General features: G+C 38.4%; 1 long non-coding RNA gene across 1 annotated transcript; it reads left to right on the top strand.

Annotated features, from left to right (window-relative positions):
* Positions 1-6,247: 6,247 nt before the first annotated feature.
* LOC131836565 (uncharacterized) lies at positions 6,248-23,004 on the top strand. Its single transcript, XR_009355676.1, has 3 exons — positions 6,248-6,631; positions 10,550-10,634; positions 21,851-23,004. It is a non-coding gene; the product is annotated as an uncharacterized LOC131836565 (long non-coding RNA).
* Positions 23,005-23,948: the final 944 nt, after the last annotated feature.

The following is a 23,948-nucleotide window of genomic DNA, read 5'->3' as shown; positions in this document are numbered from 1 at the left end:
TGCATAAATATTTGCACAGAGCAGCATCTCAAAGGATGTTCAGCAAAATGTTAGTAGTAATTTCTTCTTTATGCCTGCCTGTTTTGGCTGATTTTCCTATAAATATGTGTTACCTTTATGTTAGGAAATTCAAGAAAGCTGCTTTTTATTTAGAAAAAATTAATCATTGGAGGAAACTGTCTTTCTTGGCAGAAAGCAGGGAGTTAGATCCTAATGTTTTAAATCCTCTTCCAGTTCTACTGTCGAACAAGTGGGCAGGTCTTGCCAGTTGTCTGAGACTGGAGAAGCTTGGAGATATATTCTTATATTTCCATAAGGGTTTTGTAACTATCCTTCTTATTTGAAGATTGGAGATCATCACATATTTTGCACCATTTCTAACGAGATGATGCCCTGCCCTACTTCAAGTGACTGCTTTAACATTAGATTTTTGTCATCCCTTAACCCAATTCTGATACTACCATTGTCAGGAAGTCCCTCTCTCATAAAGCTGGAAATAAAAAAGTAAAAAAATTTTAAAAAATTTTTAAAAATCCAACCCAAAATGCAGTCAATAAAAGCCAATTTTGAGACTAGGTTAAAAAAAAATTAAGGGTTATTATGAGTGGGTAGGTACAGAATATTAGTAGAGAAACAGAAACTATAAAAAAGAACTGAATGGAAATTCTAGAACTAAAATTTACAGCAGCTTGGAGTTGGCAGAAGAAAGAGTGCGCTTAAGGACTAATCACATCTGGTCACCTTTCTTTCCTTGTCATCATTATATTTATGCTCATTGGAAATATTCTCACTCTTCCCATACCATATGAGGCTTGTTCTGTTTTTACCCATGAAGCAAAGCATGGGTTTTCTCTTCCCTCAGATCCCTCAAACTTCTCTGGGATCTGGGGTGCAGAGCCACACTATCCAGGACACTCCTTTGTTAACATTTGAAGCTCTCTTGTTGGCTTGGACTTCACCTTCCCTCCTTTGCAGCCTGTGGACCCAGATGGGGAAGAAGTGGGACTACTTTGCTCTTTCTTGTCTCTTTGCTCTATCGAGGTCTCCTTTATGCCTAGTCTTTCAAAAGTCTTATGCCAAACACTGACACCTGTGTTCTGTTACACTGTCCTTTCCCTGTTGCTAGAACTAGGGAAAGGGCTGGACTACCAGCAAGTACTGGGCAATAAAACACATAGGTTAATATGTCAAATTATAACATTTGCCTTCACGTAGGTGTGTGTATATCCAAGTCTTTGTGGGACTTATTACAACATCATAGGATTGTTTGAGAAACAATTTGATAAAGTCTTTGCAAAACCAGTCAATAAAAAGTGCTTTGCAAACGGATGTAGGAGTACAATAGTTCTTTTGTCCTTAGATGGGAACTATCAGAAATGCTTACTAGCACCAGGGGTTAGATCAAATGAATTTTTCCAATAATGTCAGGAAGGCAAATTGCCTATGATTCTAATTTCCTTTTTAAGATTGATAGAGAACAAAGAACCCAATATAGCCATGAAAATTATCTTTACTTAGAAAGGTTTGCTTTCAAAACCAACTATAGGCAGAAAAGCACATATAACAGAAAAATCAAGCTATATTTATTCAATGTGTTTGTATAAAGTAAAAACGCATTACAGAAATTTTGGAAAAATTAGAAGAAAAAAGTCACCCATGAATGTGTACCCATTAAATATAACCACTCTTAACATCTTGATGTGTTTCTTTCAATTTTTCTTCTATGCACCTTTGTTTTCACAGCTGTGATATTATATGTAAAATTTTCCATACTGTCTTTTTAAAAAAAATTAAAAGCATATTGAATAGCTTATACTGCAATATGCATTAAAGGCATAAAAAATGCTCATACTCTGAGGTCCATAAATTGCATTTCTGGAAATCTATACTCCATTTATTTACTCACTCAACAACAATTTATTAAGGCATATATTTACTGAGACAGCAGAGTATAGTTTGAAGAGCAAGGGTTCTAGAGTCAGATTGCTTTGTTGTTGTTGTTTTTTAAAAGTTTTTATTTAAATTCCAGGTAGTTAACATACAGTGTTATATTAGTTTCTGGTGCAATATAATGATTCAACACTCTACCATACACCACCCGGTTCTCATCACAAGTACACTTCTTAAGTCCCATCACTTCTGTTGTCTAATTGCTGAGGGAAGACTTCCAGTATTATGTTAAATAGTAATAATGACAGTGGACATCCAGTCTTATTCCTGACCACAGAGGAAAAGCTCTTAGTTTTTCCCCATTGAGAATAATATTAGCTGTAGGTCTTTTGTATATGGCCTTTATGATGTTGCAACATGTTCTATCTACCCAACTCTGTTGAGGTTTTATGGTTTTTTTTTGTTTTTTGTTTTTTTAGCAAGAAGTGATGCTGTATTTTTGTCAAATGCTTTTTCTGCATCTATTGAACGGATCATAAAGTTCCGATCCTTTCTTTTATTCTAGTGACGTATCACATTGATTGATTTGTGAGTGTTGAGCCATCCATGCAGCCCAGGAATAAACCCCACTTGGTCATGGTGAATAATTCTTTTAATGTACTGCCAGATTCAATTTGCTAGTATCTTTTTGAGAATTTTTACATTTATGTTCATCAGAAATATTGGCCTATAGTTCTCCTTTTTGGTGGGGTCTTTGCCTGGTTTTAGAATCAAGGTAATGCTAGCCTTAAAGAAGAAATTTGGAAATTTTCCTGCCATTTCTATTTTTTGGAACAATTTGATAAGGACACAAGCTCTTCTTTAAATGTCTGATAGAATTCCCCGGGGAAGCCATCTGGTCCTGGACTTTTGTTTGTTGGGAGATTTTTTATTACTGACTTAATTTCTTTGCTGGTTATAAGTCTTGCCCAATTTTCTATTTCTTCCTGTTTCAGTTTTGGCAGTTTGTATGTTTCTATGAATTTGTCCATTTCTTCCAGATTGCCCAACTTGTTGTCATATATTTTTTCATAATATTCTCTTGGTATTTTTTTGTAATTTTCTGTGGTGTTGGTTATGATCTCTCCTCTTTCATTCACAATTTTATTTATTTTTGTCCTTTCACTTTTCTTTGTGATACGTCTGGGTAGGGGTTTATCAATGTTATAAATTCTTTCAAAGAACCATCTCTTCATTTCCTTAATCTGTTGGAGTTTTTTCATTTATTTGTTCCCAAATTGTTTATATCTGCTCTAATCTTTAAAATTTTCCTTCTTCTGCTGGCTTCAGGCCTCATTTGCTATTCATCTTCTAGCTCCTTTAGGTGTAAGTTTAGGTTTTTGTATTTGAGACTTTTCTTGCTTCTTGAGGTAGGCCTGTTTTGCAATATATTTCCCTTTTAAGACTGCCTTTTCTGTATCCCAAAGGTTTTAGACCATTGTGTTTTCATTTTATTTGCTTCCATATGCTTCTTTAATCCTTCTTTAATTTCCTGATTAACCTATTCATTCTTTAGTAGATGTTTTTTAACCTCCATGTATTTGAGGTCTTTCCACATTTTCTTGTGGTTGACTTCAAGTTTCATAGTCTTGTGGTCTGAAAATATGCATGGTATGATCTCAATCTTTTTGTTCTTGTTGAATCCTGATTTGTGACCTAGTATGTGATCTATTCTAGAGAGTGTCCCATGTGCACTGGAAAAGAATGTGTATTCTGCTACTTTAGGATGAAATGTTCTGAATATATCTGTTAAGTCCATCTGGCAGTGTATCATTCAAAGGTATTGCTTCCTTGTTGATTTTCTGCTTAGATGATCTGTCCATTACTGCAAGTAGGGTGTTAAAGTCCCCTACTATGATTGTATTATCAATGAGTTTCTTTATGTTTGTTATTGTTTTATATATTTGGGTGCTCCCAAGTTGGGGGCATAAATATTTACAATTGTTAGATTTTCTTGGTGGATAGACCCCTTTATTATGATATAATGCCCTTTCTCAACTCTTCTTGCAGTCTTGTTTTAAAATTGAGTTTCTCTGATATAAGGGTGGCTACTCTGGATTTCTTTTTTTTTCCTTTTTTTAATAATTTATTTATTTATTTGACAGAGATCACAAGTAGGCAGAGAGGCAGGCAGAGAGAGAGAGAGAGGAGGAAGCAGGCTCCCCACCGAACAGAGAGCCCGATGCAGGGCTCTATCCCAGAACCCTGGGACCATGACCCGAGCCGAAGGCAGAGGCTTTAACCCACTGAGCCACCCAGGTGCCCCTCTGGATTTCTTTTGATGTCCATTAGCATGATAGATGGCTCTCCATCCCTTCACTCGCAGGTGTCTTTAGGTCTAAAATGAATCTCTCATAAGCAGCATATAGATGGGTCTTTTTTAAAAAAATCCAATCTTATACTTTTGTCTTTTTTTAAATGAAAATATTCTATTTTTAAGGAAAGTATGCATTTATTTTATTAAAGATTTTATTTATTTGTTTATTTAAGAGTGTGTATGAGAGAGAGAGAGCAGGGGGAGGGATAGAGAGGAAGGGATAGAGGGGGAGGGAGAGAGATAAGCAGTTGCTGCACTGAGTGCAGAGCCCAATGGGGGGCTTGATCCCATGGCCCTGAGGTCAAAACCTGAGCCAAAATCAAGATTTGGATGCTCAAACAAGTAAGTCATCAGGTGCCCCATCCTGTGTTTTTTGACTGGATGATTTAGCCCATTTACATTCAGGGTGATTATTGATAGACATGAATTTAGTGCCACTAAATTGTTACCTATAAAGTTGGTGGTTCTGGTGTTGTTCTCTGTTCCTTTCTAGTCTCTGTTGTTTTTGGTCTTTTTCCCCCACTCAAAGAGTCTCCTTTAATATTTCTTGCAGGGCTGGTTTAGTCTTTGTTTGGCTGGTAAACTCTTTATCTCTCCTTTTATTCTAAATGACTGCCTTGCTTGATAAAGTATTCTTGGGTGCACATTTTTCCCATTCAGCACTGTGAATATATTGTAGCATTACAATATATAATGCAAGGTTCTGTGGACAGATCTTCTGAAAACCTGGTCTGTCTTCCTTTGCAGGTTAAGGACTTTTTTTTTCCATTGCTGCTCTCAGGAGTCTTCCCTTGTTTGTGTAGTTTGTGAATTTGACTATGATATGTCTTGGTGATCACCAGCTTTTGTTGAATTTAATAGGAGGCCTCTGTACTTCTTGGAGTTTGAGGACTGTGTCCTTCCCCAGATTAGGGAAGTTTTTGGCTATGATTTGCTCAAATAAATCTTCTGCCTCCTTTCTCTCTTCATCTTCTGGGACTCCTATGATGCCTATGCTATTACATTTTAAGAAGTTGCTGAGTTCCCTAAGTCTACCTTTGTGATCTAATACCTTTCTTTTCCTCCTCTTTTCAGCTTCATTATTCTCCATAATTTTAATTTTCTATATCACTGATTTGTTCTTCTTTATCCATCCTCATTTTTATAGCATCCATTCAGGTTTGCATCTTAATTATAGCATTTTTAATTTTAGCCTGACTAGACTTTATTTCTTCTTTATCTGCAGTGTGGTATTCTCTAATGTCTTCTATGCTTTTTTCAAACCCAGCCAGTATCCTTATAATTGTTGTTTTAAATTCCAGTTCAGACATCTTACTTATATCTGTATTGATTAAATCCCTGCCTGCAACTTCTATGTCCTGTTCTTTCTTTTCGGGTGAATATCTCCATCTCATTATTTTGTCCAGGACAAAAAAAAAAAAGAAAAGCTAGATCCTAAGTGTGTTGCTTTGCTTGTTAAAAGAAGCTAGACCCAAAAAATAAAAGTAAAAAATATATATACATTAAAAAAATGAAAATAGGGACACTTGGTTGGCTCAGTGGGTTAAGCCACTGCCTTTGGCTCAGGTCATGATCCTGGGGTCCTGGAATTGAGTACCATGTCCTTGCTCAGCAGGGAACCTGCTTCCTTCTCTGCCTGTGCCTGCTGCTCTGCCTGCTTGTGCACGCTCTCTCTCTCGCTCTTTCTCTCTCTGACAAATAAATGAATAAATGAAATCTTTTAAAAAGATGAAAATAAAATTTAAAAAGTTAAAAAAGAAAAAGGAAAAGGAAGCTAGATCCCATTTCCTCTAGAGCTGACGCTTTATAGCACTCTGATCAGTAGACTTGGTCTGAGCAAGGGGCTTGGTGTAAGTAGCTCTGGTCTCCACTTGGTGGTGCTGTTTAGCTCAATGAAGTAGTCAGTGCTGGTGGGCAGAGGGCAAAATGGTATGACTCCACCTTCTCAGCCTGGAGAGGAGAGCTCGCACCTGCCACTCTTCAAGAAGTCCTCACAGAAGAGCAAACAATCTCCCCTCTTGTGTCCCTGTCTTCACCGTTTCTGTGTTTGAGCTGTCAGCCTGCCAGGCTGTACAGTACTCCTTGTTTAATCTCTGGTACTTGGCTGGGTTTCTAAACTCAACAAATTTTAGGGACTCATGAGCTGATTCTCTGGGGTAGCGTCTGGCCACACTTTTTCCATTTGCCAGCCTGTCCCAGGAAAGTAGTTGCACAACCTCCCAGTGGTTCAGAGTTTACGGCAAAGCAGAGCAGAAAGGTGGCACCAGGATTCTCTGCTCTCAGCCAGCATCCTCGCTTCTATGCCTGGGAACAGTACAGCATGTTGGCACCATCCATTCTTCTGTCTCCAGAGAGGATTTGCTACTGCTCCCAAATGCACTCCAAGTAAGGGAACCTTTTCTCCCTGTGGGAACCAGGGGATCCTCAGACCACACTGTCTACTCCTAGGTCTCTACTCTCCTTCCCCATAGGAACATTGCTAAGCTAGGCACAACACGGCAGTGGTGGACTTCTAAAACTTCAGATTTTATGTTCTGCTGTTTAGGATAACTTATGTTAGTCTCTGAAGCAGGCACCTTCCTTTCTGCAGCCCCTGCAGCTCTTATCTCCCCCAAATCAACTGTCCATTGTTCCTACCTTCCATGATTGTACTGACAGACTTGCAGTTTTAGTCTCTCAGTCCTCAGATTGATTTCTTTGGTGTTTAGAATGATTTGATATTTATCTAGCTATGTTCAAGGGATGAAGAACGTTTAGGGTCCCCCTACTCCCCCACCATCTTAACTCCTCCTATTTTCTTTAAGATTAAAACAAAAAGCATTACCTATAGAAAATTCTAGTCCTTGACCATGCTATCATTCTTTGAGTTCTGCCACTGCCAGAAAATAGTGCTACTTGACATAGTTTTAAAAAGAAGTGAAAAATGAGTTAGCTTATGCCCTAGAGGTCTGGTCACTTCTATTTCTGTTACCAGTGCCCAAAACCCAATACTAAGTATCACAAACCATGAAATGCCACCTCTTCACCATACTTTCTCCTGTGTTTCTACATTTTCTTTCCTGCAGTTTCCTCACATCAAATCTAAGAGAAACAGGAGGGAGAAAAATATGGACTCAAGTAGGATTGCAGATGAAAATGTGACTCATTTTTATTGTACAGGGACATATAGACATATCCTAGGATTTGACATTAAATACTATTGTCACGGCACACCTGGGTGGCTCAGTCAGCTAAGCATCTGCCTTTGGCTCAGGTCATGATCCCAGGTTCCTGGGATCAAGTCCTGTGTCCAGCTCCCTGCTCAGTGGGGTGTCTGCTTCTCCTTCTATCTCCTTCCCCCTGCTTGTGTTCTCTCTTTTGCTCTCTCTCTCTCTCTCTCTTAGATACATACATACATACATATTTTAAAAAATAAAAAGTGTCACATAGGGTATGTTTTAGTCATATTTGTGTTAAAGGAAAATTCTACAAGATCACTGCTGACTTCTGTTTCCTCTTTTCCACAGCCCTTATTGACTATAATTAACCACACAACTTAGTTATCTACGGGGTTTTGCTTATTAAGTGCCTCCCTCTGGTAGAATATCAGTTCCTAGAGGGAAGTGTTCTTTTTCTCTTTACTTCACTGGTGTGTTCCAAAGATTAGAACTGTATCTGGCATATAGTTAGCACTCAATAAATATGTGTTGAGTGAATAACGAGGCCCTGGCAGGCTGGACTGCTGCTACTGACAAGTCTAATATGATGCAGAGAAGCAGCTACTGACTTTTATAGGAGATACATCACTGGTGATCTGCTAAGAGCACTGTTAGCAGAGTGGTGGGGAAAAAAAAACCTGACATGAGAGGAGCTAGGAGAGAGAATGTGGAGAAAACAGAAGATGAGAAAGGAGACAGCAGTGAACATAACTACTTGGATGTGTCTGGAGAGCTTTGAGGGGTGCTGAGAAATTCAAGGGTGCTGGCTGGAGGGGTTGTGGGGTCAAGAGTTTTCTTTTAAACATGGGTGGTAGCATGTAGATGGAAATCACATGGAGAAAGGGAGAAAAAGATGACACAAAAGAGAAAATCAGTACTTGCCAGTGCAAAGAACTTAAGTATTTTAAGAGGAGAAGGATTTAGGGTGCAAATAGAGGCATGACATAAAGGGAAGCAGGCACATTTCCTCCACTGAAGCTGAATGGAATTCAACGTGTGTGGACAAGCAGGTTGGTAGAATTAGCTGGGAGGATGAGGAAGTTGTCCAAAAAGAGAAGGATGAGGAAATGTTGGCAATTTCAAGTAGAAATAGTATGTGACTACCTCCTAGAGTAGGAAAGTGCATTTGTTGGGAAGGTGGTTGCTTATATTAGAGTAAGCTGTTGTGAGGGGCACCTGGGTGGCTCAGGTCATGACTTCTGGGTCCTGGGTCTGGGTCCTGGAATCGAACACCACCTTGGGCTCCCTGCTCAGCAGAAAGCCTGCTTCTCCCTGTCCCACTCCCTCTGCTTGTGTTCTTTCTCTTGCTGTCTCTCTCTGTCTCTCTGCCAAATAAATAAAATCTTTTAAAAATATTTCAAAAAAGAGAATAAGTGATGAAAATTGGCATTTGTAAAGGCAACATTCCATCCTCCCCCTCAGGCCAGATTTGCATCCAACATTCTCCATCCCAATGAATACGCATCATTGCTCATGCAGTTGCTCAAGCCAGGAACGTGTGGTCATACTTGGCTCTTCCCTCTTCCTTGACCTGTGTGTGTGAATAATTATCAAAACCTGTTTGGACACTTTTCTGATCTGTCCACTTCTTTCTATCTGCACTTCCACTTTCTTAGATCTGGTTACCTGGTTATCTGGTAAGGAGGTTTCCTAACTGGTTCTCCGAGCTCTAGTCCTGTTCACCTTTGTTCAGTTCTCCATATTATAGCCTGAATGGTCATTCCAAAAAGGAGATCTGATCATTATACTCCCCTTCCCTGGTCAGTGTCTTCCCACTGCCTCAGGTTAAAGGCAAAAATTTTCAACTTGGTGTATAAAACCCATCAGACCTTGGTTCTGCCTACCTCTCCATGAAGACAAAGACAGTAGAAGAAACAATAGCGATACGATTTTCAAAATTATAGAGGTAATGGACTAAAACTACTGATGTGGCAGACCAGAGGTAAATACTTTTTTTTTTTTTTAAAGATTTTATTTATTTATTTATTTGACAGACAGAGATCACAAGTAGGCAGAGAGGCAGGCAGAAAGAGAGAGAGGAGGAAGCAGGCTATCCGCGGAGCGGACAGCCTGATGCGGGGCTCAATCCCAGGACCCTGGGATCATGACCTGAGCCGAAGGCAGAGGCTTTAACCCACTGAGCCACCCAGGCGCCCCTGGAGGTAAATACTTTTTATGATCATGGATTGTTGAGCTGACAATCAAAAGGTTGAAAATTGTTTACATGCAACAAAACACAGATATATAATAAAGAGTGTTACCTAAATTAATGACAGAGAAGAACACTGGCAAAAAAAAAAAAATTAAGCATACATTGAAGATTAGGATAGAGTCTGGAGGAAGAAATTTTATCTGTAAAACTTATGGTAAAAAAAAAATAAACTAAAAATAGGGAGTCTAGCCACTGCCCAAAGTTACAATTTGAACATCAAAAAAATAATTATCTAGTGGATTTGATAAAGTCCACATGTCTTTATATAAAGATACAAAAGAGAAAGTCAAAAGACCTCATAGGTCATCTCAAAATGTATATTGACTTCTTACTTTGATAATGGGTAACTAAAGATAATTAAATATTTATCCAATTTTCCTGTAGTAAATATATCTTAGAGTAATGGTACAGCTCCAACTGATGAGGGAAAATTCTATTTCACAGAAAAAAGCCAGCATCAGAATGTGGAAGGAATGATAAAATTGGAAAATCGTCATTTTGTCCCCTCTATTAAAATTATTGATTTTGTCAAGGATGTTCAGTTGTTATGAATACATTTAGGTATATTATTGCTAGGAGCTAGACATATTAAGGACAAAATAATACCACAAAGCTCATATTATTGTCATAAGGGGTACAAAGGATATTAATTACTGGTAAAAGTCTCCAGTTCCTATCCTAACTCAGGGATTAGGGCAGCAATTAGTTAATATTTTATAATAATATATCACTTGTCAAATATGGGATATGTTCGTATGTACTAATGTATATTAATAATGTATTTCTGTGATAGGTTGAAAATGCCACATGAAGCACAATATCATCTGTTATATATCCTAGCTAAAATAAAAGCTTAAATTCATCAACTCTTTAACTCTCAGGTTTCAATTTTAGGGCTTGAAGAACAAGCTTAATGGCCTGACAAGGTGGCAAGCTGGCAAGCTGAGAGAGAGGACAACTGACTGGGTCTCTTTAACAAGTAAGAGTCATTAAAAGAAAAAAGAGGGACTGTGCTAGATCCAGACACTTAAGGGACATGAAGGCAAAACATGGCCTTGGATTGGGTTGTCATTTTGGGAACAAATTGTGGAATTTGAATCTGGGATAAGTGTCAGACAAGATGAAAATGTGTTGACATGGAAAGCTGGGAAATATTAAGTAAAATAAGAAGATAATAAAACAGCAGATAACAGTCTCATTTTGGTAACAGACACACACACAAATATTTGGGAGGACGTACACTAAGGTGTTAATAATGGTAATTGCTTGGTTGTAGGAATATGGCATTATTTTAGTTTTGCTTCTGTTTGGGGGGTAGCATTCTATAATGTAAATATTTTATATTTTATAATATTTTATAAACTTTATATAATAGAATTATTATTATTACTATTATGAGGAGAAAGGGGGGAGGAGGAGAAAGAAATGTCAAAAAAGATGGGTGAAGGAGAGCCTTTGGGCAGGTGGTGAGGCACAGAGCCTCCATTTTGGCAACGGGTCCACAGCTGGGATGGAAGTCCTGGATCCTGGGTTTTTAAAAAAAATTATTTTATTTTTAATTTAAATTAAGTTAACATGTAGTGTATTATTAGTTTCAAAGGTAGAGTTCAGTGATCCATCAGTCTTATACCCAGTGCTCATCACATCATGTGCCCACCTTTAAAAAAATTTTTTTATTATGTTCAGTTAGCCAACATAGAGTACATCATTAGTTTTTGATGTAATGTCTGATTCATTAGTTGTGTATAAGACCCTGTGCTCATCACGCGTGTCCTCCTTAATAGCCATCCCTTAGTTACCCCATCTCCCCACCCCACCTCCCTTCTGTAACCCTCAGTTTGTTTCTTGGAGTCCAGAGTCTCTCATGGTTAGTCTCCCTCTCTGGTTTCTTCCTATTTTGTTTTCCTGTTCTCCCCCTATGGTCCTCTGTGCTATTCCTTACATTCCACATATGAATGAAACCATATGATAATTGTCTTTCTCTGCTTGACTTATTTCACTTAGCATGATCTCCTCCAGTTCCATCCATGTTGATGAAAATGGTAGGCATTCATCTTTTCTGATGGCTGAGTAATATTCCATTGTATATATGAACCATATCTTCTTTATCCATATGTTTAAGGGCATCTTAGCTCTTTCCACAGTTTGGTAATCGTGGACATTGCTGTTATGAACCTTAGGGTGCATGTGCCCCTCTTTTCACTACATCCGTATCTTTGAGGTAAATACCTAGTAGTGCAATTGCTGGGTCCTAGGCTAGTTCTATTTTTAATGTCTAGAGGAACCCCCATACTGTTTTCAAGAGTGGCTACACCAGCTTGCATTCCCTCCAACAGTGTAAGAGGGTTCCCCTTTGTCTACATCTCACAAATATTTGTTGTTTCCTGTCTTGTTAATTTTTGCCATTCTAACTGGTGTAAGGTGGCATCTCATTGTGGTTTTCATTTGTATTTTCCTGATGTCTAGTGATGTTGAACATTTTTTTCATGTGTCTGTTAGCCATTTGTATGTCTTCTTTGGAGAAGTGTCCATTCACATCCTCTGCCCATTTCTTGACTGGATTATTTGTTTTTTGGGGTGTTGAGTTTGAGAAGTTCTCTGTAGCTCTTGGATACCAACCTTTTATCTGTAATGTCATTTGCAAATATTTTCTCCCATTCCATGGGTTGCCTGTTAGTTTTGTTGACTGTTCCTTTGCTGTGAAGAAGCTTTTTATCTTGATGAAGCCCTAGAAGTTCATGATTGTTTTTGTTTCCCTTGCCTTTAGAGAGTGTCTTGAAATAAGTCACTGTGCCCAATGTTGAAGAAGTTACTGTCTATGTTCTCCTCTAGGATTCTGAGGGATTCCTGTCCCACATTGAGGTCTTTTATCCATTTTGAGTTTCTTTGTGTATCGTGTAAGAGAATGATCCAGTTTCATTCTTCTGCATATGACTGTCCAATTTTCCCAACACCAGTTATTGAAGAGACTGTCTTTTTTCCATTGGACAGTCTTTCCTGCGTTTCCAAAGATTAGATAACCATAGAGTTGAGGGTTCACTTCTGGGTTCTGTATTCTGTTCCACTGATCTATGTGTCTGTTTTCATGCCAATACCATGCTATCTTGATGATCACAGCCTTGTAATATAGCTTGAAGTATTTCTTTTTCAACACTCCCCTGGCAATTCAGGGTCTTTTCTGGTTCTATACAAATCTCAGGATTGTTTGTTCTAGCTCTGTGAAAAATGTCAAAGGTATTTTGGTAGAAATTACACTGAAAGTCTAGATTGCTCTGGGCAGCATAGACATTTTCACAATGTTTATTCTTTCAATCCATGAGCATGGAATGTTTTTACATTTCTTTGTGTCTTCCTCAATTTCTTTCATAAGCATTCTGTAGTTTCTGAAGTATAGACCCTTTTCTTCCTTGGTTAGGTTTATCCCTAGGTATCTTATGGTTTTTGGTATGATCGTAAATGGAATTGATTCCTTAATTCCTCTTTCTTCCGTTACATATATAATGCAACTGATTTTGGTGCATTGATTTTATATCCTGCTATATTGCTGAGTTGCTGTATGAGTTCTAGTAATTTGAGGGTGGAAACTTTTGGGTTTTCCACATAAAGTATCATGTCATCTGCAAAGAGAGAGAGAGTTTTACTTCTCTGTCAGTTTGAATGCCTTTTACTTCTTTTTGTTCTCTGACTGCTGAGGATAGTTCTTCTAGTACTATGTTGAATAAAAGTGGTGAGAATGGGCATCTCTGTCATGTTCCTCACCCTAAAAAAAAAGCTCTCAGTTTTTCCCCATTAAGAATGATATGCACTGTGGACTTTTCATAGATGGCTTTTATGATATTGAGGTATGTTTCCTCTATCCCTATACTTTGAAGAGTTTTAGTCAGGAAAAGATGCTGTATTTTGTCAAATGCTTTTTCTGCATCAACTGAGAGGATCATATGGTTCCTGTCTTTTCTTTTATTAATGTGTTCTATCATGTTGATTGATTTCCAAATGTTGAACCACCCTTGCATCCTGGGAATAAATCCCACCTGGTTGTGCTGGATAATCCTTTTAATATACTGTTGGATCCTCCTGGCTAGGATCTTTCTGAGTATTTTGCGATCCATATTGATCAGGGATATTGGTTGTAATACTCCTTTTTGAAGGGGTCTTTGTGTGGTTTTGGGATCAGGGTAATGTTGGCCTCATAGAATGAATTTGGAAGTTTTCCATCCATTTCTGTTTTTTGCAACAGCTTCTGTAGAGTAGGTATTATTGCTTCTTTAAATATTTGGTACAATTCTCCTGGTCCATCTTGTCCCGGACTCTTGTTTTGGGGGAGGTTTCTGATTACTGCTTCAATTTCTTTAGTGGTTGTTGGCCTATTTAGATTTTCTATTTCTTCCTTTTTCAGTTTTGGTAGCTTATAAATTTCCAGGAATGCATCCATTTCTTCCAGATTGCTTAGTTTGTTGGCACATATCTGCTGGTAATATGATCTAACAATTGTCTCTATTTCCTTGGTGGTAGTCATGATCTCTCCCTTTTCATTCATAATTTTCTTGATTTAGGTCCTTTCCCTTTACTTTTGGATAAGTCTGGCCAGATGCTTATCAGTCTTATTAATTCTTGAATCAACTTCTAGTCTTGTTGATCTGTTCTACTGGTTTTTTTTTTTTTTTTTTTTTTTTTTTTTTGTTCCTATTCACTGATTTCTGCTCCATGCTTTATTATTTCTCTTCTCCTGCTTGGCTTAGGTTTTATCTGTTGTTCTTTCTCCAGGTCTTTTAGGTGTAATGTTAGCTTGTGCATTTGGGATTTTTCTCTTTTCTTGAGGGAGGCTTGTATGGGTTTGTATTTCGATGTTGGGACCATCTTTACAGTATCCCATAGATTTTGGACCAGTGTGTTTTCATTCTCATTAGTCTCAATGAATTGTTTGTTATTTCCTGATGACCCAAACATTCTTTAGCAGGGTATACTTTAACTTCCAAGTGTTTTCCTTTCCAAGTGAGTTCCTTCTAAACTTCTTCTTGTTGTTGAGTTCCAGTTTCAAAGAATTGTGGTCTGAAAATATGCAGGAAATAATCTCAATCTTTTGGAATTGGTTGAGTCCTGATTTGTGACCCAGTATGTGGTCTACTCTGGAGAAAGTCCATGTGCACTCATGAAGAATAAGTATTCTGTTGTTTCAGGATGGAATGTTCTGTATATATCTATGAAGTCCATCTGGTCCAATGCATCATTCAAAGCTCTTGTTTCTTTGTTGATCTCCTTGGATGATCTGTCCATTGCTGTGACTGGAATATTGAGGTCTCCTACTATTAATATATTATTATCAAAATGTTTCTTTATTTTGGTTACTAATTGGTTTATATATTTGGCTGCTCCCATGTTGGGGTCATAGGTATTTACAATTGTTAGATTTTCTTGTTGGACAGACCATTTAAGTATGATATAGTGTCCCTCTACATTCTTACTATAGTCTTTGATTTAAAATCTAATTCACCTGAAATGAGGATTGCTACCCCAGCTTTCTTTTGAGCTCATTAGTAAGTGGTTCTCCATCCCCTTGCTTTTAATCTGGAGGCATCTTTAGGTTCAAAATGAGACTTCTGTAGATGGCGTATGGATGGGCCCTTGTTTTTTATCCAGTCTGAATCCCTGTGTCTTTTCATGGGAGCATTCAGCCCATTTACATTCAGAGTAATTATTGAAAGATAGAATTTAGGGCCATTGTATTGCCTGTAAAGTTCCTGTTTCTATACATTTTCCTTCTGGTCTATGTGACTCTTGCAGTCTCTCTTTCCTTACAGAATGCCTCTTCATATTTCTTGCAGGGCAGGCTTGGTGGTCATGTATTCTTTCAGTTTCTGCCTGTCCTGAAAGCTCTTTATCTCTCTATCCATTCTGAATGACAGCCTTGCTTGATAAAGTATTCTTGGCTGCATTATTTTTTAAGATTTTTAAAAAAAATTTATTTATTTGACAGAGAGAGAGATCACAAGTAGGCAGAGAGGCAAGCAGAGAGAGAGGGGGAAGCAGGCTCCCTGCTGAACAGAGAGCCCAATGCAGGTCTTGATCCCAGGACCCTGAGATCATGACCTGAGCCAAAAGCGGAGGCTTTAACCCACTGAGCCACGCAGGCACCCCTGTACATTCTTTTCATTTAGCACCTTGAATATGTCCTGGCAGCCCTTTCTGGGTTGCCAGCTTTCTGTGGACAGGTCTGACATTATTCTTATATTCCTCCCTCCATATGTAAGGAACCTCCTCTGCCTGGGTATTCCCAGGACTACTTCCTTTGTTGTAAAATTTGCAAGTTTCACTATTATATGCTGGGGTATTGATCTATTTTTATTGATTTTGGGAGAGATCCTCTCTATCTCTTGGACTCGAATGCTTGTTTCCTTCCCAGATTAGGGAAGTTCTCAGCTATGATTTGCTGAAATATACCTTCTAACCACCCCCCCCCCCACCTCCTTGGGGATTCCAGTAATTCTGAGATTGGAACATTGCATGGTATCATTAATCTCTCCAAACCTCTTCTCACTTACTGCTAGTAGCCTATCTCTGTTTTCCTCAACTGCCTTCCTTTCCATCAGCTTATCATCTAGATCACTAATTCTCTCTTCTGCCTCATTTACCCTGGCTGTTACAGTATCCAGTTTAGACTGCATCTCATTCATAGCATTTTTAAATTCAGCCTGATTGATCTCATTTCTGCTCTTAGAATTTCTATATTGTCACTAATGCTTTTTTTTCAAGCCTAGCTAGTGACATTATGATTACTCTCCTGAATTCTATCTCTGACATCTTCCTTATATCCATATCCATTGTTCTGTGACAGAGGACATTGTCTCTGCTCATTTTCTTTGTTGAGAGTTCCTACTCCTAATCATTCTGTTGAGGGATGGTTGAGTGAATAAGCAGAGTCCAAAATATCAACCATGACCCAAGTAAGATTCACCCTAGCAAAATCCAGAGTGGTCTGAAGCTACTACCAAAAAAAAAAAAACAAAAAAAAAAAAAACAAACAAACAAAAAAAAAAACCAAAGCCAAAATAAAGCACAAGTATAAGATTTTAAAAATTTCAAATTTTTTAAGAAGGTAGGGAGGGATTGGGAGGACATCTCTCAGTGTTGACAAATCAGGATGTTTCAGTTGTCCCTGGGTGTATTTTGGTCTGTGTTAAAGGACACTACGTCTCAAAATTATAAGGAAAGTAACACTTGTGTGTGTGTATGTATACATATATGTATACATACATAGAGAGAGAGAGAGAGAGTGGTAAAATTGAATAGTGAAAAGACTACAACATGGCATATATCTATAAAAAATATAGATGTGAAAAAATACAAGTTAAAAAGCTACTACAAAATATAAGTTGATATAATAAGCAAGTAGTTGAAATGAGAAGATAAAAAGGAAAAAAAAAAACAGAGGAAAAAGCATAAGAAAAGAAAAAAAAATAAAAAGAAAAGGAGAATTTAATCTGAAAAATAAACAAGTCATGAGGTGACACCTGGAACTCTCTATATAATTTTCCCCTGGTGTTGGGATTTTACAGTCTATGGGATCCATAGGATTGTCATCCACCTGTTCTTCCAGCTTTTCTTCTGGGGAAGGGTCTTGCTGGGCTGTTTCTCAGATAACCCTGCCTGTGCAAAGTTGCCCTGCTGCCTGTCAGGGGGATGGATTATGCGGAAACTGGTCTTCTGTGTGACTTTTGTTACCTGGGGGCTTTTTACTCCTCTTTAGAGGACAGAGAAAAAATGGCCACATCCAAACCTCTGGCTCAGAGCAGAAAAATCATAGTCTGCCCTTTAATAAACCCTCCAGGGCAAACAGTCTCCGCTTCTGCATTCACCACTGAAAACCACAGCCGACCCCTGTGTGTGCCCACAGCAACTCTCTCAGAGGTAGTCCCAGGCGCCCAGGAGTGACACTACCCTTTGTGCTTCCAAAATTGTGAGCAGCCGCAGGCTCACGGGAACACCCGAAGCTCCTGGACCATGTCTGTGCACCACTGTAAAACCTTTCTGGGCTGCCACCACCTTGCAAGTTTTTGCCAGGTCCCAGGTGCAGGATGAAGATTTTTTTCAGGCTGCCCAAGAGAAGAGCAATTATCGACAGGCCCAGTTTGAGGTTTATGGCGATCTGAGCTGAGTCCCTTCCTGGGCTGGCTGACCATAACCCTTCCTGGCTCCATGGCATACATACTTTACTGGTTCAGGGACCCCCGTTTCACTCTGCGGCTCCTTGTATCCCAAGTCCACAATGTCATTTCCAGAGCCCCTTTCAGAGAGACGTCTCTGGGTAGATTCCTAAGCGTTCCAATGTTGTGCTGTGATGTAATATCACGTTCCAGGAGCCTGCTTATGGATGCTCCCTCCCCATTCTGTTTATCTTCTGATATCTCCTGGGAGATTCATTACTCTACACATCCTACACATACAAAAAGAGGTTGCTTTTCTGCTTCTAGAGATCCAGATATATATATATATATACACATATATATATGTATATATATACATACATGTATATATATACACACACACACACATACATATACACTTACATTTCAGGCTGATTTCATGGGTGTTTAAGATGGTTTGGTAGATATCCAGCTAAATTCAGAGGACAAGCTGAAACAGGGTCCCCTACTGGTTTGCCATCTTGCCTCCTCCCTTTGCGGATCCTGGCTTTTTATTTCATCCATTACACTGCACCTAACACAGGGAATAAGACTCGTGAACAAGCTATCCCCAAATAGAAAAGTTTTACAGACCATTTCTACCTCTGGATTCCATGAGAAGGGGTCCTACCTTCTGCTCCTTTATCTAGGAGCCCAGAGAGCTACTAATAATATTTCTTATGATACCTGAGAAGGTTTTTCCCTGTCAGTCAAAGTGCCAGAAAAAAAGTTCTCAGTCTCCTACCATGCCTATCTTCTGATGCCTTTGTTGTGGTCTAGGTATAGAGAGATAGAGGAATAGTTCTGAGGAAGCTGTGGCTCTTCATTTTGTTCTTGGTTCCAAATGGCTTTGTGGCAAAACTGGGTTATAAGAAAGAGATTATGCATCTTAATTATGGTCTTAAAATTTAAATCCAACAAACAGTTGAGAACGTTTAGAGTGAACTCAGAGCTAGGAGGCCAGAAGTAACCCAAGGACTGTCCAAAGCCAAACCCAGCTCTTGTTGCCATTGGCATCACCAGAGACACATTTCAGGCCCCAAAGTGGATCCTTGATCAGATTTGCCCTGGCAGGTGGACCCCCTAGTCAATTAACCACACATGAAAGTAAAAAATTCTCACCTTTTCCTCTGTGGAGCCCAGCCTTACCAGGATACCAAAAACAAAAACAAAAACAAAAACAAAAAGCAAAACCATTAAATAAGCTGACAGCTTTTTTTTTTTTTTTTAACGTTTCAGGGGATAGTTATTAGATTATGATTCTATGTAAGTAATATTAGGGCTTTCAGGAAAGTTTGCATCCTTGATTTTTTCCCCCTGTTATCATCTTCCTCTCTATTGGGAACTTCCACTCAACAAGACTATATACTCAGTGTGAGAAAGTCTAGCTCATGTAAAAGCAGTGCTAATAAAATAAATAAATAGGGGTGCCTGGGTGGCTCAGTGGGTTAAGCCTCTGCCTTTGGCTCAGGTCATGATCTCAGGGTCCTGGGATCGAGTCCTGCATCAGGCTCTCTGCTCAGCAGGGAGCCTGCTTCCCTCTCTCTCTCTGCCTGCCTCTCTGTCTACTTGTGATCTCTGTCAAATAAATAAATAAAATCTCTTTTTAAATAAATAAATAAATAAATAAATAAATAAATAAATGTTTTGTAGCTAGGGGGTGCCTTCTGTATATTCCTAACATTAAAGAAAACACACTAGATTATCTTTAAAGTTGTGAGCTCTAAAATTCTGGACTGCATGTATGGTTATAACATTTTAAGTACTTGTGCTCCATCTAGAGGAGCAATATAGAAAAATCAGTCTGTCAGCTTTTGTCAAGAGTTTTGACATTAAATTCTGGTGTAATTTATTTTTTGTAAAGATTTTATTTATTTATTTGAGGGGAAAGGGGCAGAGAGAGAAGCCGACCCCCCCTGAGGAGGGAGCCTGACTCAGAGCTCCATCCCTGGACTCCAGGATCACGACCTGAGCCAAAGATAGAGGCTTAACTGACTGAACCACCTAGGTGCCCCTCTGATGTCATTTATATGAGAAAGAACCCATTTGGAAATAGTCAGGAAAACCTAGTTTCAATTAACTATAAGTTTTAAATTATAAAAGTAATAATTTTCCATAATTATATCACTCTAATGTTTGTTTTCAACTTGAAATATATCCTTCCAGTTTTGACTGCAATACACTGAAAATGTTGGATCCTGTTTTTCTCTCTTACTATATTTTGTATGTAGTATCACTGTAACCATGATTCCTTGGAGGAAATCCCAATCATTCTTCCCATTGCTGGTTGTTTCCATTATTTGACAATAACTACACGTAACATCCTTCTTGCATGTAGCATTTCCACGTTTGGGATTCTGTTCTAGTACTGAATGTTAGACATGAAAGCACTGAATCAAATAATATGATCTTTTTTTGAAATGATAGTACATACTTTCATATCACTTTCTAAGAGGGTTATACCAACTTGTATATTATCATTAATGTATGAAAATACCAATTCCAGGAACCCTCTCAGACCTGGGTATTAGATGTTTTATTTATTAAATGTTATTAAGATGTTTTCGAATGTTACCTTATGGTTTCAATTTGCATTGCTTTGACTTTTGGTGAGGTTGAGCATTTTTCCCAGATTAAGAGTTTTATTTCATCTTTGGAGAATTTCTGTTCACATTCTTAAAGATTTATCTTTTGGGAACTTAACATTTTCTTATTCTGTGAGCTCTCACTGTTAATGACCACTACTACCACCTCTACTAACTAGCTACCATTTGTTTAGCAGCTATAATACATCAAAGACTGTGCTCAAAGCTTTATGTATATTTTTAATCCTTGTCACACCCTGCAAGGAAGAAGGAAATTGAGTCTCAGAAGAGCCACATAGCTTACTTAAGGCCATGTGACCTTTGAGAGGTTATTTTTCTACTATAGCTTCTGCCTCATGTAAAAATAGATCTTAATTTTCTAATGAAGATATTAACCCTTTGTTATACTTTCCCTAGGCTTATTAGCACTTTTATTTTAGCTATTGGTTGGACATGACAGAAGTAGCATCTAATACTGTAAACCGTAAATTCTTTTCAAAGCCAAACCTATCGGGGCTTTAATTAGGTAGTACAGAATGGCCATTTAAAGTGATAAAAAGATAGGACATGCTTGTATTTCTCCAAAGACAAATTAGGGCCTCATTTCAAATTGTTAAACAGTTATTTGCCTATCATATATTCACTAATCTTTCTTTTCTTCATTGATTTATGATGCATTTTTTGTCATTCGATAGTAAGATCTATATTTGGACCTGTTTTGTTGATCTAGTTATCCTTTGTACAAATACTATATTGTCTTAATTACCTTATCTTTGTAAGACGATTAAAACAGAATAGAACTAATCCTCCCACAACTCTTTTTTTTTTTTTTTTCAGAATTTCTTCCCTTTTTATTTTCCAAATAAACTTTCAGATCATTTTGTCAATGTAGGCAAAAACATATTTTTCTTTTCTTTTCTTTTTTATTTTATTTTTTCATTAACATATAATGTATTATTTGTTTCAGGGGTACAGGTCTGTGATTCATCAGTCTTACCATATTTTTCTTTTAAAGAAGGAACTCAAAGCAATAGAGATTTTGATTGGGTTACATTAAACTCACAAATCAAATTCAGACATAGTTATTTTCATGTTCAGTCATCTTAATCAGGAATAAATACCTGGCCAATTTCCAAGTCATTCATATGTCTATATATATATATATTTTTAATTTGAGAGAGAGTGAGCAAGAGAGAGCAGGAGTGAGGGTGGTAGGGACAGAGGAAGAGGGAGAAACAGACTTCCTGCTGAGCAGGGAGCCCTATGTAAGGCTCGAGGCTCGATCCCAGGACTCCAGGACCGTGACTTAAGCCAAAGGGAGACAACTGACTGAGCCACCCAGGTGCCTCTATATATATATGTGTGTGTGTGTGTGTATTTATATTTATATATTTTAAGATTTATTTATTTATTTATTATTTATTTAACAGAGAAAGACACAGCGAGAGAGGGAACACAAGCAGGTGGGTGGCAGAGGGAGAAGCAGGCTCCTGGAGGAGCAGGAAGCCTCATGCAGGACTCAACCCCAGGACCCTGAGACCATGATCCCAGCCAAAGGCAGACACTTAATAACTGAGCTACCCAGGCGCCCCTATTTTATATTTTTAATGTAATTTGTATTTTCCTCTTCATGTGTCACAATATACCTTGTTAAGATTATTCCCAAACATTATGTGTGTTTTAATTGCCATTGCAAACAGGACCCATTTTGTTTGTTTTTGTACAGGTTGCTGTTAGTATAGAAAAATGTTATTGATTTTTTATATATTTTATATTAAGCCATATTTATAAACTCATTCATTTTAACACCTTGCCAGATGATTCTTTTATATATAAAATCTTTAAAAAATTATATATATATAATTTTTTTAAAGATTTTATTTATTTGAGAGAGAGCACACAAGCGAGGGGAGAGAAAGTGTGAGAGGGAGAAGCAGACTCCCTGCTGTGCAGGGAACTCGATGTGGAGCTCCATCCCAGGACCCTGGGATCATGACCTGAGCTGAAGGCTGATGCTTAACCAACTGAGCCACCTGGGTGGCCCCTTTTGTATTTTCTAGAAACAAATAATATTAGTTAAGAATGATGCTTTTCCTTCTTATAAAATTCTGTGTAGGGAAGAATTAACATAGTAGGTCTGAGACAGCAATCTTGCAAGACCTGCTTACAGGGTTAGCCTGTGGCTGGTTCCTGGGAACTTGGATTTGAAAAGGGTTCCCACTGTTCCCTAAGTGATAAAGGTTGTTTACTGTGCCTACACTGTTTGCACAAGCAATATTGGTTAGTGCTGAACACCTGCTTTCCCTGTAGGAGTCTGAAATTTTGATATGTACCAGGAAGAGGCTGCCTATGTGAGCAACTCCCAATAAAATGCTTGGACACGGATCCCTAATGAGCATCTCTGGAGGACAATACTTCACCAGTATTGTCTGGAGGGATGAAGCATGTTTGTGTATTTCCACTGGAGAGGACTCTAGGATGCTTGTGCTTGGTTATCTCTGGACTTCACTCCATATGCTTTCTCCCGTTGTTTATTTGCTTTGTATCCTTTCACTCTAATAAATCATTGCCATGAGCACAACTATATGTTGAGTCTTGTGAATCCTTGTAGAGAATCCTCAAAACTGAGGGTAGTCTTGGAGGCCCCCAAATTTGTAATGCTTATATCTTCCCAGTGATGTTTTTGTCAAGTGTAGGTATCAACATAAATGGACCTGTTCTGCCTGCCTTCAGAGCAGAAAGGTTTGGACCTTCCTGACTTCATCTCCTGCCATTCCTCTCAAATGCCTATGCCCCAGGAGCTCTGGGGGAGAGGAGCAAGCAGTGGTGGTCCAGTGGAGACCTTGAAAATGACAGCTGCCTAATGGTAGCCTACAGTTGCAAATTTCTATCAGTGTCATATCTCCTTTATCTTTTTTTTTTTTTTTAAGATTTTATTTATTTATTTATTTGACAGAGATCACAAGTAAGCAGAGAGGCAGGCAGAGAGGGGTGGGGGGAAGCAGGCTCCCCGCCGAGCAGAGAGCCTGATGTGGGGCTTGATTCCAGGACCCCGAGATCATGACCTGAGCCGAAGGCAGAGGCCTAACCCACTGAGCCGCCCGGGAGCCCCTCTCCTTTACCTTTAATTTTATTTTGTGTTGTTTTCCCCATTAGTTAACTTTGTCTTTCTTACCTCTTTCTTCACTGCCAAAGAATCAGCTTTTACTTACACATATATATTTTTTAAAGATTTTTTATTTACTTATTTGAGAGAGGGACAGTGAGAGTGAGAGAGAGCATGAGCGAAGAGAAGGTCAGGGAGAGAAGCAGACTCCCCGTGGAGCTGGGAGCCCGATGTGGGACTCGATCCTGGGACTCCAGGATCATGACCTGAGCTGAAGGCAGTCGTCCAACCAACTGAGCCACCCAGGCATCCCTACTTACATATATTTTTTATCCTTTATTTATCTTTATCATTTTTAAATTCCACTTTGCTTAGGATTTGGATTCTTTTTCTAAAATTGCAAATAATGCAATTCTTTTCTC

Source organism: Mustela lutreola, chromosome 7, assembly GCF_030435805.1.
Source record: "Mustela lutreola isolate mMusLut2 chromosome 7, mMusLut2.pri, whole genome shotgun sequence".
NCBI classification, from domain to species: domain Eukaryota; kingdom Metazoa; phylum Chordata; class Mammalia; order Carnivora; family Mustelidae; genus Mustela; species Mustela lutreola.
Note: the sequence above shows the minus strand (reverse complement) of the source record. Positions and strands in the feature narration are given on the sequence as shown.